Source organism: Aegilops tauschii, chromosome 5 (genome assembly GCF_002575655.3).
Source record: "Aegilops tauschii subsp. strangulata cultivar AL8/78 chromosome 5, Aet v6.0, whole genome shotgun sequence".
In the NCBI taxonomy this organism is placed as follows: domain Eukaryota; kingdom Viridiplantae; phylum Streptophyta; class Magnoliopsida; order Poales; family Poaceae; genus Aegilops; species Aegilops tauschii.
In genome coordinates, this window is record NC_053039.3 from 69,345,607 (window position 1) to 69,361,270 (window position 15,664).

Here is a 15,664-nt window from a genome sequence, read left to right on the forward strand (position 1 = left end):
TCGGACAAACTAAATCAAACACAAAAGACATTGTTCGCCGAATTATACTACAAACAAAATAAACATAGACGATGCAGAGAGGGCGAGATCACCACTTCTTGCCCGGGCCCTTGCCCTTGCGGTCACCTCGGCGACAGTCCATCTCCTCTGTGTACGCGTCCATGGCGGGAGGATCATCGTCGTCCGTGCCGGTGGTGCCGCTCTCCTCGCGTGTCATGCCGCCTTGGCGACGGCGGACTCCTCCCTCGCGAGGCGCTCGGATGCTTCGAGCCCGAGCCGGAATGCCTTCGCGTTTTTGCGCCAGAGGCGCCTGGTGTCCAAATCCACCGTGGTCAGCGGATGGCGCATGACCTCATGAAGGAGCACCTCCTCCGAGTTGAGAGGGACGGAGCGAGTGCGATGGTGGGAAGAGACGGGCTCAGCCGCGGCCATGGCCCGCTGCCGTTCGCGCAGGGCCACCTTAGCTTCCGAATTTGGCATCTGCACTGGAGCCGCGGGCACGAGCACCCAGCGGCTGCCTGGACGGGGCTAGCATTGGGGGGAGGGGAGACGACCACCATGCTCTAGATCTGGAGCGGCGCATAGCGGGATGGGTGACCGCGACCCGCATTACGGCGGAGGACACGATGGAGCTCGAGCTCCCGCTGGTGTCCAACAGCGACCACTGGATGGCGATGTGGAGCGCCAACTCCTCTTGGTCTGGTGAGTCGCTGCTGGAGTGGGGCTCCTTCTTCATGCAGAGATGAAAAAGGGTTACCCCGCTTTATATATATAAAGCAACCATCACCGAACAAGCCAATACAAAACACACACCCCACACCAACACAACACACACACCCCACACCAACCCTCGTCCACGGATACACCGTACCGACGTGGCCGACCGGAAAGGGGCAGAAGACCCCCTCCCACCCCATAGCAGACACCTTCGCAGGGTTGGTGGCCTCGGCGGCCAGATCTGGGCCAGTGAACTCCGGTAGCCACACGGTGCAGCCGCCAGATGCAATGGAGGGGCAACCCTGTCCCCTAACCGAAGTCCCCTGCCACCTCCGGCAAGCCCTCGCGCGCACCAACACTGCACCGTGAAACCACCCCTGCCCGTCGAGCCCGTACCTGAATCTGTAGAGGAGGGAGGACGCTCACCTAAGTAAGTCGTAGATGAATAGACGCCGGAGCAAGTCCCGCCGTCGCGCGAGCAGCCCGACTGACCACGTGGTTGCAGTCGTGCTGCTGCAAGCCACCTCCATGCAGAGTCCACAAGGACCACCGCCGCCACCCCGTGACGCCCTCTGCCGCCTGGGACCAAATCCGCGAGGAACTGGCCGGCGGCGCACCGGCCCGCCACCACCCGATCTGACCTTTCGCAGCCGCCGTGTTGCAAACGCCCACCAGGTCGCTGCCTTGCCGCCACCAGGGGTCCCCAACGCCACCCCAATGGAGCGCCGCCATACCGTTAGCCCCCGCCATAGACCAGCGCCCTCATTCGAGAAGTCATCTCACGTCGGGCATCACTACAAAAAAAACACACATCCGTGACATTTTGGGCCGAACGAATTTTTTTCTGTCATACATATGACACTTCTATGACAATAATTGTGACAAAACCCGGTATCATCATAGATGTGGTGGGCTCCTACTTCTATGACAAAAATCATGACAGAAAATGGGCTTTTCGTCCTGGGCGGGCCGGAGACGTAGCTGCATGACATTCTTTGGGCCGTCCATGACGGAAAAAACCGTGGTAGAAGCGAGGGCGAGGAAAATTTCAGGGAGTTCCCGGTTACGGTGGGAGGTCGGGGGCCGAGCGATGCACGTTTCTCTCGTACACGTACGCGCGTGTGTGCGAGGCACTGGCTCTAACTGAACCCGAGGGAGGCGTTGGGCTCTAACTGAACCCGAGTGATTGCACTGCAAGCTACGCGTTACTGAACCCGAGCGATCGATCGATGGCTGTTAACTGAACCCGATCGAGCGATTCCTTCGCTACTGCTGCTAACTGAAGCCGATCGATGCTGCCTCTGGATGAACAGTGAGCGTTGCTGGGGGGGTTTGGATGAACAGTTCCCGGTGGGGGTGGATTAACAGGACCCCGTGGTGTTGCCTCTGGATGAACAGGACCCCGATCGATCGAGCCAGTTGGGGCTAGGTGAACAGGACCCCGTGGAGGGCAGGATGAACAGGACCACCCCGTGGAGGACAGAATGAACAGTAGATGTTGGAGGGCTGGATGAATAGTAGCCCGTGGAGAGGGCTGGTTGAACAGTAGCCGATGGAGTAGCGCGTGGTGGAGGCTGGATGAACAGGAGCCCGTGGATGAACACTCGCAGGTGGAGGCTGGAGGAGGTCGACGGTGGATGAATAGTAGCCCGTGGAGGCGGGAGGGGGTCGACGATGGAGATGAACAGTGTCCCGTGGAGTCCCGTTTTGCGGTACGCCACACCCCTCCCGATGAACAGGACCCCCGTTTCGACCGTAGCGCTCCAACACAAGTCTGTTTCCTCTGTTTTGCGGTACGCCACACCCCTCCCGATCAACAGGACCCCCGTTTCGACCGTAGGAGGTCCGTTTCCTCCGATTTGCGGTACGCCAGACCCCTCCCGATGAACAGGATCCCGTTTCAAATGTGGCCGGTCGAACACAAGGCCGTTTCCTCCGTTCTGCGGTACGCCAGGCCTCGTTTCCATCGGCTGTTCCGTCCAAGCCCTCCCGATGAACATGATGACGCATTTCGTTCCGACCCAGCCGGTTGGCTCCCCATGAACACGACGACGACGCTGTTTCTCCGTTCCGACCCAGCCATGTACACGAGCCCTGGCCATACGTATGCGCGAGTAGGCGTTCGAGACCCTACCCGTATGTACGTACGTGGCCGTATTTTCTTTCTTGCACACTGGCCGCTGTACGTACATGTACATGCTACGTGCGCGCCTCTACTACGACACGTGCACGCCTCTACATCGACCAGTATGTACGTACACGTTCGCGACCAGAATGACAATGCTACGTACGCTTCGACCAGGTGGGTCCCGACTTCAGGCACTTCCTTGCCTGCAAAGATGTAGCTGGTGGGTCCCAGCAGTCAGGGGGACGAATCATTTTTTGCCCGGACGCACTTCCTTGCGTGCGAAGATGTAGCTGGTGGGTCCCAGCAGTCAGGGGGAAACGTTTTTTCATGAAATACAGTGGCCCGTGCGGTGGGTCCCAGCTGTCAGGTGGAGGAATCATTATTTTCCGCGTAATAAGGAGGCACTTCCTTGCTGCGGCCGTGGACCCAGCTATCAGCCTCTCCACGTACAGTCCACGTCCAATGGAAGTCGTTCCTTGACCACGTTGACCACGCCGCGCCGAGAGCACCAGGGTGGTGGACGACGGCGAGGCCTAGGAAGGGGACGACGGGGAGCCGGGGAAGACGCGCCAGTGGAAGCCCGTGCGGAGAGGAGTACGAGGGTTCACTGGTTCGGCTGCGGTGTGAGGCTGCCGTCGCCGCAGGGCCTGGCCAGCGGTGGGAATAGTAGGGGGCGGTGAGGCCTCCGCGGCACCATAGCCGGCCACGGGAGGCAGGAGCATGCGGCACGACCGACGCTGCTTTGGGCGGCTGGAGCAAGAAGACCAGAGGTTGAAGAAGCACTACGGCCGTTGGATGGACATCGTACGGTCACTGGAGCTAGAATCGTTCATATTGACTAAAGTTGACAAAGGCCCCCGTCCCAGTCAACTTAGTAGGCCCACAAGTCAGCCTCCCACCATGGTGGGTCCCAGCTAGCAGGGGGAGTATTCATTTTTTTGTGCGTAATAAGGAGGCACTTCCTTGCGTGCGAAGATATAGCTGGTGGGTCCAAGCTGTCAGTGGTGGTAACGTTTTTTCGCGAAATACAGAGGCCCTTTCGGTGGGTCCCTGATGTCAGGTGGAGGAATCATTATTTTGCGCGTAGTAAGGAGGCATTTCCTTGCGTGCGGCCGTGGACCCAGCTGTCGGCCTCTCCACGTACAGTCCACTTCAGATGCATGTCGGTCGTTGACCACGTTGACCAGGCCGCGCCGAGAGCACCAGGGCGGTGGACGACGGCGAGGCCTAGGAAGGGAACGACACGGAGGCAGGGAAGACTCGGCAGTTATTTCCCACGCGGAGGGGAGTACGACTGTACGAGGGTTTACTGGTTCGTCAGCCATCGCCGGAGAATAACAACAGGTGTGGGTGAGTAGAGGGATGGCTAGGCCAGCGATGGGAGTACGGTGGGGCGGTGAGGCCTGCGCGGCAGCAGAGCCGGCCGCGGGGAGGAGGGAGCAGGCAATCCCGCCGGCGCTTGTTTGAGCGGCTGGAGCAGGAAGAGTAGAGATTGAAGAAGCACGACGGCCGTTGGATGGCCATCCAACAGTCACTGCTTGTGCGTCAACCTTTTTTTAGGAAAGCCTCAAATCTGTGGAAAACAGCATACAGCCCATCTGCCATTATTTCTAATAATTTAGAACCCATTTGCTAATTATTAAGGTTTTTTTTGGACCCCATATTCTTTTTATTAGCATTACAGCACATATTGTGGCCACGGTTAAAAAATTATACGAAATTTTGCATATTTCTGTGCGGTCCGAACTGTTTTTAATCCCGAAATTTCGACTCACATTCAAACTGATTTTAAAAATAAATGTATATCAATATAAAATCCAACAAATTCTCCATGCATAAAAATTAATGTAATTTAAAATCTCGAAATGAAAAAAAGGTATTTGAAACTAATTGCCGGTTTGATGTGTTTTAAAAATGTACAGCCCATTTCTCATTACTGATGGGCCATTTTCTCGGCCAGCCAAATGAAAGCTCTCCTCGTCTTGAAAGATTTGCAGCCCAACAGGCCTGACAAAGCGACTTACTTGGCAAATCACAAAAAAAAAACTGGGCTGTGGCCGTGCACCCAGCTGTCAGCCTCTCCACGTACAGTACTCTTCTGATGGAAGTCATTCCTTTACCACGTTGACCACGCCGCGTAGAGAGCACCACGGCGGTGGACGACGGCGAGGCCTAGGAAGGGGACAACGTGGAGCCAGGGAAGACGCGGCAGTGGAAGCCCGCGCGAAGAGGAGTACGAGGGTTCACTGGTTTGGCTGCGATGTGAGGCTGCCGTCGCCGCAGGGCCTGGCCAGCGGTGGGAATAGTAGGGGGCGGTGAGGCCTCCGCGGCAGCACAGCCAGCCACGGGAGGCAGGAGCATGCGGCACGACCGGTGCTGCTTTGGGCGGCTGGAGCAAGAAGACCAGAGGTTGAAGAAGCACTACGACCGTTGGATGGACATCGTACGGTCACTGGAGCTAGAATCGTTCATATTGACTAAGTTGACAAAGCCCTTCATCCCCGTCAACTTAGTAGGCCCACAAGTCAGCCTCCCACCAAGGTGGGTCCCAGCTAGCCGGGGGAGTATTCATTTTTTTGTGCGTAATAAGGAGGCACTTCCGGTGGGTCCGAGCTGACAGCGGGGGGAACGTTTTTTTCGCGAAATATGGTGGCCCGTCAGGTGGGTCCTAGTAGTCAGGGGGCAAACTTTTTTTCGCAAAATACGGTGGCCCGTCCAGTGGGTCCCTACGGTCAGTTGGAGGAATCATTATTTTCCGCGTAATAAGGAGGCACTGACCCAGCTGAGACTCTCCACGTACAGTATACGTCCGATGGAAGTCGTCCCTTGACCACGTTGACCTCGCCGCGTTCCGTTGCATGCATGCGTCAATGGGCGTGGTGCGTCCCCACTGTCAGCCTCTCACGTACAGTCATCTTCCGATGACTCTCGGTTGTTGACCACGTTGACCACACCGTGCCGAGCGCACCCAGACTGGAACGACTCGGAGATGGGGAAGACGGGGCAGTGGAGTCACAGATGGAGAGGAGTGGGAAACTTCACTGGTTCGGGTGCGCGGCAGCACAGCCGCGGTGCCGCCACGGGAGACAGGAGCAACAACAGAGGTTGAAGAAGGAGCATGGCTGTTGGATTAACATCCAACGGTCCAGCTACTAGAATCATTTGTTGATTAAGTTGACAAAGCCGTGCGTACACGTCCGCTTAGTAGGCCCACAAGTCAGTCACCAAATCTGACGGGTCCCAGCTGTCAACAGGATGAATAATTTTTTTCGCAAAACAAGGAGGCACTTCCTTCCGTGCAAAGATACAGCCGGTGGGTCCCAGCTGTCAGGTGGAGGAAACATTTTTTTCAGCTTAATAAGGAGGAACTTTCCTTGCGTCCAACCATGGACCTCGTGGGTCCCAGCCATCAGGCTCTCCACGTACAGTCCTCTTCCGATGACTCTCGTTTGTTGACCACGCCGCACCGAACGCAGCGAGGCGGTGGACGACGGCGAGGCCCCGGACGGGAACGACTCGGAGATGGGAAAACGTGGCAGTGGAGTCGCAGATTGAGAGGAGCAAAAGGGTTATAACTAGTTCTGTTGCGGCGTGGGGCTGTAGTCTGTGGAGAATAACAGGAGGTGTCGAGGGGTGGAGGGATAGCCTGGCCGGCGGTGGGGTAGCGCTTCGCAGCGATGCGTGCTAAGCAGAGCCGCTAGCCGCCGGAGGCTAGACCAGGCGGTCCCGGCGACGCTGGAGGAAGAAGACGAGAGATTGAAGGTGCATACCGGCCGTTGGATATAAATCCAATGGCTGTGGATGACACAATCATTTGTTGACCAAGTTGACAACGCCCTGCGTAGGCTTCGACCTATTGGCCCACATGTCAGCCTGCAAAAATGTGGCATATATTTAACCCATGTTTTCTAGAATGTATAGTCCATTTGCTGGGCTGGGTGAACAAATAATTTCGCGTCAATCAGGCCCATTTATATTTTCTAAGAAAACCCAGCCCATTTGCACTTCCTTGAAATACACGTATTAGGTGGGCTCGTTATATATATAATGTTATGTTAGAAGGAGCAATTAATATCAAAGAATAAACCGGAGAGGCACATTTTTTATATATATAATTAAGAAATTAGCGAGTTATTGCTCAAAATAAAAATGAGCGCGTTATTATTAAATTGGTCCTTAAAATCTTCGCAAGCTTTTGTACGCAATCACCAGGATTTTCCTTGCCTGTGAGTCAAAAACAACCAGGATTTTCCTTGCCAACTTCCGTTAAACATTTACTTTTATAAGTTAATAACACGTGGGATGTTTTTATAATGTATATAAGTCTCTATAAAATATACGATAATAGTAATAATATAAATATATATAATGTGGTTAGAAGGGAAAACATAAATTGGACACAACATTACTTTTATAAGAGACATGCGTTTTATACCCCACAGTAGGCATACTAACAAGTTCACACACAAATACAACAGAAAAGGTAAACATTCATATCAAACTCAGGTTCACAGGACATGTTCATATTCATAGCCAACATTCACTATCAACAACTCAAAAGATTCATATATACACAAGCTCATCATATCTATGCATCCAAATGATTGATAAATCACACGACAATATTCATACATAATTCACAAAAAGATTCAGATATACACATGTTCAGTATGTTTATGCATCCAAATGATTGAGATCACAGCCAATATGATCCATGGACGAACTTTAATTACCTAGGGTACAGATGGTAAATGGTGTTCAATCGGAGGTACTTCTTGCTAAAATTAGTTCTTGTACGAGTAAACTTTCGAGTACATAAGAGGCAGCACAGACAAACTAAACTTTGCTTGTAGGTTTATCCTCAAATAGTGGCCTCGTGCCGAGGGAGGTTTGAGCAACTTGGTCACTACTTTCATCCAACTAGTTTACTGGCTCATTTTGGTCCTGTATCTCGCCAAAATTCTACATTGCAGACGAGAAAGGAGGCGGTTGAGAAAATGAACCACCCAAATTTTTTGTGCAGTTCAACTGAAATGGAGCATCCTTGGCGTGCAGACTGATTAAGTGCCAGATGAATATACGCGTCAACCAACTTGTCTGGAATCTTTAGACTCCATGCCATATAGTTCGCTACCATATGTGCTGATAACCAAAAGGCACAAGTTGGGACCAAAGACTAGACTGCGTTTTTCTGGGTATGCACCAAGCAATATTTGTGGTGTTCACTCTCCTAATACTTGGAGTTTGACAATTGGTTGACGCCGGTTGATACTTGAATGAATATAGGCACTTCTTGTCAACATCGATGCTTGTCTGAGTGAAATTTGGAGTACATAGCAGCAGCATAAGTACCTGTCCATCTGATCATTTTGTGCAGTTCTACTGAAATCACCCGATGTAATGATTTGCCTGCGAGTTCAGGCTCCAAATTACTCCTTTATGAAATTGGCAAATAGTAGCACAATACCAAATTACCAATACATATGACAGGCACAATAATCAGGATAAAGACCAGTACCAACCTGTGTGAGGTAGCATATCAATTACTATTTCCTTTGACTGGAAGCTGAGATAAGCCAAGCGACTGACAGCAAAGGAAGAAAGCAAGCGGAGATTAGCGACTGACAGGAAAGGACGGAAGCTGTCGAGGCAATGAAGAACTCAAAGTTTTTGTGCAGTTCCACCAAAATCGAGCATCCCTGTTGGCACATATATTGAGAGAGTGAGATTACTGTAATAGTGGGACTAGTTGATGAAACATACACTAACAAATAGAAGCACCCTCATTATCTTAATGGGTAAAGTTAGCAACATAGTAGTCTTGCTTAAAGAGAGGTATTAGTTTATTTAATCAGTGCCAATTAGCTCAACTCAACACTCAAAGCATTGCCATTTATCATAGGTTGCAAAACTTTAACGTGCAAAGATAAAGGAGTTTCTCATGACAGTAGCACGATACAAATAGAGATGACAACAAACTAATATGGATGAAGGCCTTAGGCCCGTACCAACCTGAGAAAAAAAGCTTATTCATGTAGTCCCATAAGAGATGATAAAGCACTCACTGGAATCACACAATAGTATATATTTTTGTGCACTTCAAATGTATGGTTGAAATCACTCTTGTTTACCAGTGCTGAGATTATATCGAAAGATTATCAAGAACTTCCAGCAAAGTTAAAGCACTGGCTGGGATACAGTTCATTGTATTGTCTTGTGTAGTTCCACTAAAATGTATGATTAGCACAACATGATCCCTGTTTGCACAAGTAGGAACAAGGTGAAACCTTCATTAGCTTAGTGAGAAAGGATAGGAAGACATTAGCATATTACTCAAACAGTAGCATCAAATTCATGATGGACAATACGCAAAACATTGCCTCATTGAACCAATGGCAATAAATTGACATGCAAAACAAGAGCACTATTATGTGACACTAATAATATTCCCTCCCTGCTCCACCACATGATTCACCTCCATAGACAAACATACAAACGTACATGATTCAGCATAGGGTCCTACTAAAGATTTGTTTAACTCCAACAGGAAAATTAGGCAGTAATAAATTAGTGGTACTTAAGTACTCCTAATTAATTAAGTGAGACAGCAGAAGTGGAAGGGCTCCCTGGAGGATCGTCTCACATGTAAGGTAGTCGTTGCCGGAGCCCTTGAATGGCCTCGACTGAGGCCTCTGGCTTCAGCAAGATCGCCTTGGCACTGTTTATTCTTCTTCTTCCTCCTCTTCATGCTCTGTTTCTCTTTCTCCTCACCAGTTGGTGAAACCAAGTACATGATTGGCCTTCTAATTCAGAATTGGTTTTGTCAGTGAGGGAGTACAAGTGTACTAGTAAAAAACAGCATTATTTTCTCATGGCAGTCGGAAAATAGAGATGAACACATGCATTAAATATCATTCTTACCTAAAGGAAGGTTATGGCGCCAATATGGATGATGAGGATTGGAACACAGATCTCCCTTTGTGCAGTTCCACCAAAATGAACCAACTGTTCCATTCTGACATTCCAGTTAAACAGCACAAAAGTCACTTTTTTGAAGAAGAGTTTTGTGCAGTGCACCAAAAGGTCACAACAGCAACCAGGTGAATTGGATATCCCTGTTTGCACAAAAAGGCACAGAGGAAACAGTCAGAGTCTCAAACAATTACAGGCAAAAACATTTGGCTAAACTTGTCATGGCTTATAACAGTGGCATGGCTTCATTTTTACCAGGGACATTAGATTAAGAACAGCTAAGGCTGCGTTCGGTTCACAGGTTTGGTGCAGGATTTTCGTAGGAACACAATTCCTACGGTATTCTTTCCCTTCCAACCGTTTGGAACACGGGAAAGGTGAATAGTGTTTCATAGGAAAGCTGGTCTGGTAGTACTGATTCCATAGGATTAGAAACATCCACGCGCTGCTCATTTTTTGGGCGGAAGCCCGAGGTAGGCGCTCGCTGCCATGCGTTAGACAGGTTGTTGTGCTGTGTTGCCGGAATAAAAAAATCAACCTATGTGTGGTACGTGAGGTGAGGACAAGAGTAGTCACTGTGCAGCTGAATAAACAAATAGCATCTCATACTGCCAAGCATGCTACTCTAAAAAAACAAATCTGTACATTTCGTAGTCCATCCGAACACATTCTCTTGAGAGTTTCCTCCGGTTCGCTGTTCCATAGTTTTATACCTACATTCCTTTCCTATTCCTCTATTTTCATCAAGACCTATGTTTTCTGCCCCTTTATTCCGAACGGAGCCTAAATATTTGGTATAAGGGCATGGGACAGTGGGTGCACCAGCAGTCCAGCACCATGTACGTAAACAGGGGCATAAAGTGGTGATTCATAGTTTGTTGCCCCAAGAAACAAACATCCAAGAAACATATCTGGGTTGGTCCCATTTTTGTTCACTCTAGCCACCTACTCCTATGTGTGGATAGCAAATCTAGTCCTGGTCATACCACTGTGTACAGCGTTGCCCCTATATTTCCCTTTTCGACCAAGAGACCGGTTGGATGACCAGGTTGTACTACTTTCACCCCCTTTCCTTCCTGTTTGTACCAAGTCCGATGTACTCCCTCCATTCGGAATTACTTGTCGCAGAAATGGATGTATCTAGATGTATTTTAGTTCTTGATACATCCATTTCCGAGACAAGTAATTCTGAACGGAGGGAGTACATACTAAATTCCGCCACCCCCACTTTATTTCTTGTTTGAACCAAGTACTCCCTCCGTCCGGAATTACTTGTCATCAAAATGGATGTGTCTAGAACTAAAATACATCTAGATACATCCATTTCAATGACAAGTATTTTCAGACGGAGGGAGTACAAGATTCGACTCCATGAAGTAGCTTTACCTCTAACAAAAGAAAAAAATATGTGACGTTGGACCATCCGATCGAGAGGGGCTGAGAGGTAGAAAATGATGCACATGCAGCGATGTAGTGAGCTGGGGAAGTAGAGCTAAGGCGGTTTCGAACGAAGATATACCTGAAGGTCGTCAGGATGTGGATAGGTGGGCGGCGGGAGGCCGGATCCGCCCACAGGCAACGACGAAGGGATCGGAGGACCTCCCGCGCTGGCGCTCGGCCAGAGATAACGGTGCGGCCGGCAGTGGGTCTCCTCCCTCGATGTCGACGACGGCCTAAACGCTGCCCCTACTCCCCTTCACCGGCGAAGGGGGATACGTCCGGATCTGTAACCAGCGGTGAGGATAGAAAGCCAGTGTTTTTTGAAGGGAGAAAGACAGTGTTACTACCCCTATCTTGTTTAGATCTGGAGAGGATGAGAGTGTGTGAATAGAGCAATCCTAGCGAGCAAGCGCGGAGGCTCCGGCCTATATATACGTAGTGGGGTAGTTTTCCTTTTTCACTCCATCAAAACAATCGTTTAAAATTGTGTACTACTACATGCCAGGTCGCGGTTTTTTTAGTTGTTGATTGTTTTTTGAGATAGCTACCCGCTTGTTCCAAGTGGTGTTACGGTGTGCCAGGTCGCACTTTGTATCGTTCAAGTCTGGTACTACAAGTCCCTCCATTAAATGAACAACCAACCCCTCGTAAAAATTGTGAACAAGCCCATGGCTAAAATTAGCGGAAACGTGGGTTGCGCCAACATGCATTATTATTTATATTTTCTACCCCCTCCGTTCCTAAATATAAGTCTTTTTTATAAGCCACACCTAAGACAAGAATTTTTTTATTAGCAGTGAACCCCACATGTCATAGACACAAAAATTGTGGCAAGATTCCCTTAGGCAAGCCAAAGTGTGTCTAACAATTTGAGCAACTCAGGTTAGGCAAGTGTGGCAAGTGTGGGAAAAATAATGTGGCAACATAAGACAAACATAGTCAGAATCCAAACAGCCCCGTAATTTTTTGTGACATGCATGAAAATTTGGTTAGTTAAATTTATAGTCAAAATTTGGCAAGGTGCATCAAATCAACACATGCAAGTATCAAAAGGAAAGTCAAGGCATGCATGCATGCGTTGTACTCCCTCTGTTTCCAAATATAAGTCTTTTTAGAGATTGCAACAAGTGACTACATACGAAGCAGAATATGTCTACTCCTACATACGAAGTAGCCCATTTTAAATGTGTAAAAAGACTTATATCGAGTGCAGTGCTTTGATGTGTCGCGTCAACTCGTACAAGACCGAGAAATTTAATTACTACAACGCCCTCTCCCTCGCGGACTGAGCTCCGGTGCCTTAACTGCACCTGCCTTTGGCTGCATGACAGGAGGGCCAACCACCTGTTGGGCCCACCTGTCATAGACGCAAAGCCAGGAGCAGTAAGTAGAAGCTTTCGCTACACGCTATCCCTCCCGCACTAGGTGGACGGACATGCAGCAGTGGATTCGATACTGTAGAAGTAGGAGTAACATCATTGTTCGTCTTCTCGAAGAGGCGAAGAGCCAAGCGCAACCCGAACGTGGCAGTTGCGAACGCTCGCGTGGTGTGGTTCCTTGGAGTACTAGCCAGGATCTTGCATGAGACAAAATTGCTATTGTTTAACAATTAAACTCCATTATCCATTGGTTGATACTCATTCTGCATAGGTCCACGCGCTTAGCACCGTTTCCTCCTGGGGTCACCAATGTTTATTTGCTAATTAATAGCATTGCATGCAATGAACTAGCCATTGCAAGTCATTAAAATCATGCACACCTCTCATCTCTTATTGGTTGATATGTCAAGAAACAAGAAACAAGGTAGAAGTTAATGCACCGCACCTAAGTGTTTTGGGACTATTTGGTTTTCGTAAGATGACTTACACACCTAGACGGAGGGAGTAGTATAGCCCTGTAAACTGGAAAGGAGTGTTTGCCTTTCTAGAGATTTCAACAAGTGACTAGACTACACCGTGTGCAGTACTCCCTCCCTTCCGGTTTATAGGGCTCAAATCTCATGAACCAAGGCATTTTGCGATTGGAGGAATGTATCTCGTACTTTACAAAACTACCCTAATTAAACTCATGCATTAATTACGTAGTTCTCTCGTTTTCCTCTCCGCCTTGGTCGCGGTGCACAATATTGAGCACTCCTATATGACTAGCCGCTCTATCTACATGCGGGACATTTCAAAGCATCCGGGCCCGCGTGCCATCCACCAAATCACAGCGAGGTGCTACAGTCGAGACTCACCTGTTACCCTGGTGTGGCCGTCATGACCCGTCATATCACAAAACCCACACCTTTACCAGCAGTGGTAAGGTGGCCTCCAAGTTGGACTGGACGAAGCAACCATCATTTCACTGGAATGCTCGTTCAAGCCCTTTCTTCCTTTTCTTGAAGAAAACCTCACTCCAGGCTACTCACTTCTGCCATTTTTCTTCTGTACCGACGAAGGAAAGGTGGGCGAATCAGTTATGCTGCTATATTTTCATTCCAAGAATCTTCTTTTTCCGAAGCACCGACCGATTCTCACATCCTATTCTTTTCCCGTTTTCATTGCGATTGTGGTTTCCTTTCGATTGCTTTTTGTTTGTTAGTTCATTGATGGATCTTGGAGCGCTAGGCAAAAGAGTTGCCGGCGGACAACCCACTGGAGACAGCGATCTCCAGGAAGCGAGCACCGACCAACGAGTTGACCATGTTGGCGGGCCAACCCATGGAGACGAAGAACTTCAAGAAACAAGCACTGGCTAAAGAGTTGAGGACGTTGGCGGACGAACTCCTCAAAGAAAGTTGGAAGAACAGCAAGGGCCCCACCGTGCCTACCCCAGGAACTCTGATTGCCACCTATGTGAGGCTCAAGACCGAGTTTGAGGAGATAGTTGCCGTTGAGAAGCAGTATTCCCCTGGCAAGGTGATGGCCCCCATCGAGGAAGAGGAGATGGCCCCCGGAGGGATGAGATCCCCCGGTGAGCTGCACAAGGTAAAAAATAATGGCTTATTACCATAGTTGTGGTTTTTGATTATTTGCAATGTGCTTGCTAATATGTTAGGGTTGTGCAGGTGCCGGTGGACGTCCTTGATGATTCCGATGTCATGGCCCGTCCTGTTGGCATCGCCCCGGAGATCGATTCCGATGCCGCTGTCCATCCTGTGGACATCGCCCCAGAGATTGATTCTGATGTCGCGGTCAGTCCTATGGACATCGCCCCAGAAATCGATTCCCATGCCGCTGTCCGTGCTGTGGTTATTGCCCGAGAGATCGATGACAAGAAATAGTTGGTCGCGCTAATCCTTCAGGGTAGTTTGCATTGCCCTGTGTTTAATTACCAGAACGATGCATGTTATCAAACCATCTTAGGGCTAGTGCACTGTCTTGTGTGGGCGAATCTTGCTACTTTTGTTTGATAGTGAATCATGCGAACCCTCTCCAAGTTATGGAAACAGATGTATCCTCACCAGCTTTTGATGTAATATATGGCATGCTTAGATGTAAGTTTGAACTGTTTATCATATCAGTAGGGCTTGTTTGATAATTCTTGGTGTTAGTAGGCTAGCTACTGTGCAAGCTATAGTACTTGCAAAACACTCACCGAAGAGAAACGTTGGGGCTGATGAGCTCATGGTACGCTTATACTTACCCCTCGTCGATCGACCAATAGCCCTAGCTCCTAAAATTGTAGGCTTAGCGATCGATCAGACAATAGTCGACATGCATTCAGGCCTCATTTGGTTCATAGGGTAGGAAAATCGTAGCAAAAGTACAGAGAACGTGCAACACAAAATCATAGCAGTGCAGAGACGTACTCCCTCCGTTCCAAAATAGATGACCTAGGCGGGCTAGTTTGACCTAGTGGGTTTCAGTGATATGACGTGGTACAGTGCCGTCCAGTCTTCGCGTGTGGTAGCAGTATTGCGGGTACAGTGAGTTTTCTTGAAGAAGCGGAATTCAACAAAGTCATGATGGTTCCTTCGTCCGAACAACTTACAGTGGGAAAGGTTGGGCCTGCGATACGACCGGGGTAGACCAGGATAATTTTGTGCATGGCAGGTGGACCAGGATGGTCGACGTCCCACATGTCGGCGAATGAAAGTATTCTTTCTGATATAGAGGACGAGCAACGAGTATTCATTGTTTATTTTGATGAAAGCTATTGTCTCCACTATTACGACGGAGGAGTGTGAAACACGGCAGCCCAGTGAACTTGGCATGTGCACCACTCCCTCCTTCCTCATGTAATGCCCAGGTTACAACTTTTTCTCACTTTCTCTCTATCTATTTCCTCTCAAATGTTTTTTACCTTTCTTTTTTAAGACACAATTGTTTTTTATGCCTTTTTTTAGAATTATTTTTAATACGTAGGAGCATGTGTAGAGATGGGCTCTTGCAGAGCCCACTCCTTGACTTTGTCAATGCCTCT

At 49.1% G+C, this 15,664-nt stretch overlaps 1 pseudogene; it reads left to right on the top strand.

The window, feature by feature from the left end:
- Window positions 1–626: 626 nt before the first annotated feature.
- Window positions 627–15,664, top strand: part of LOC109781133 (cyclin-C1-1-like) — an 83,304-nt pseudogene continuing 68,266 nt past the window's right edge.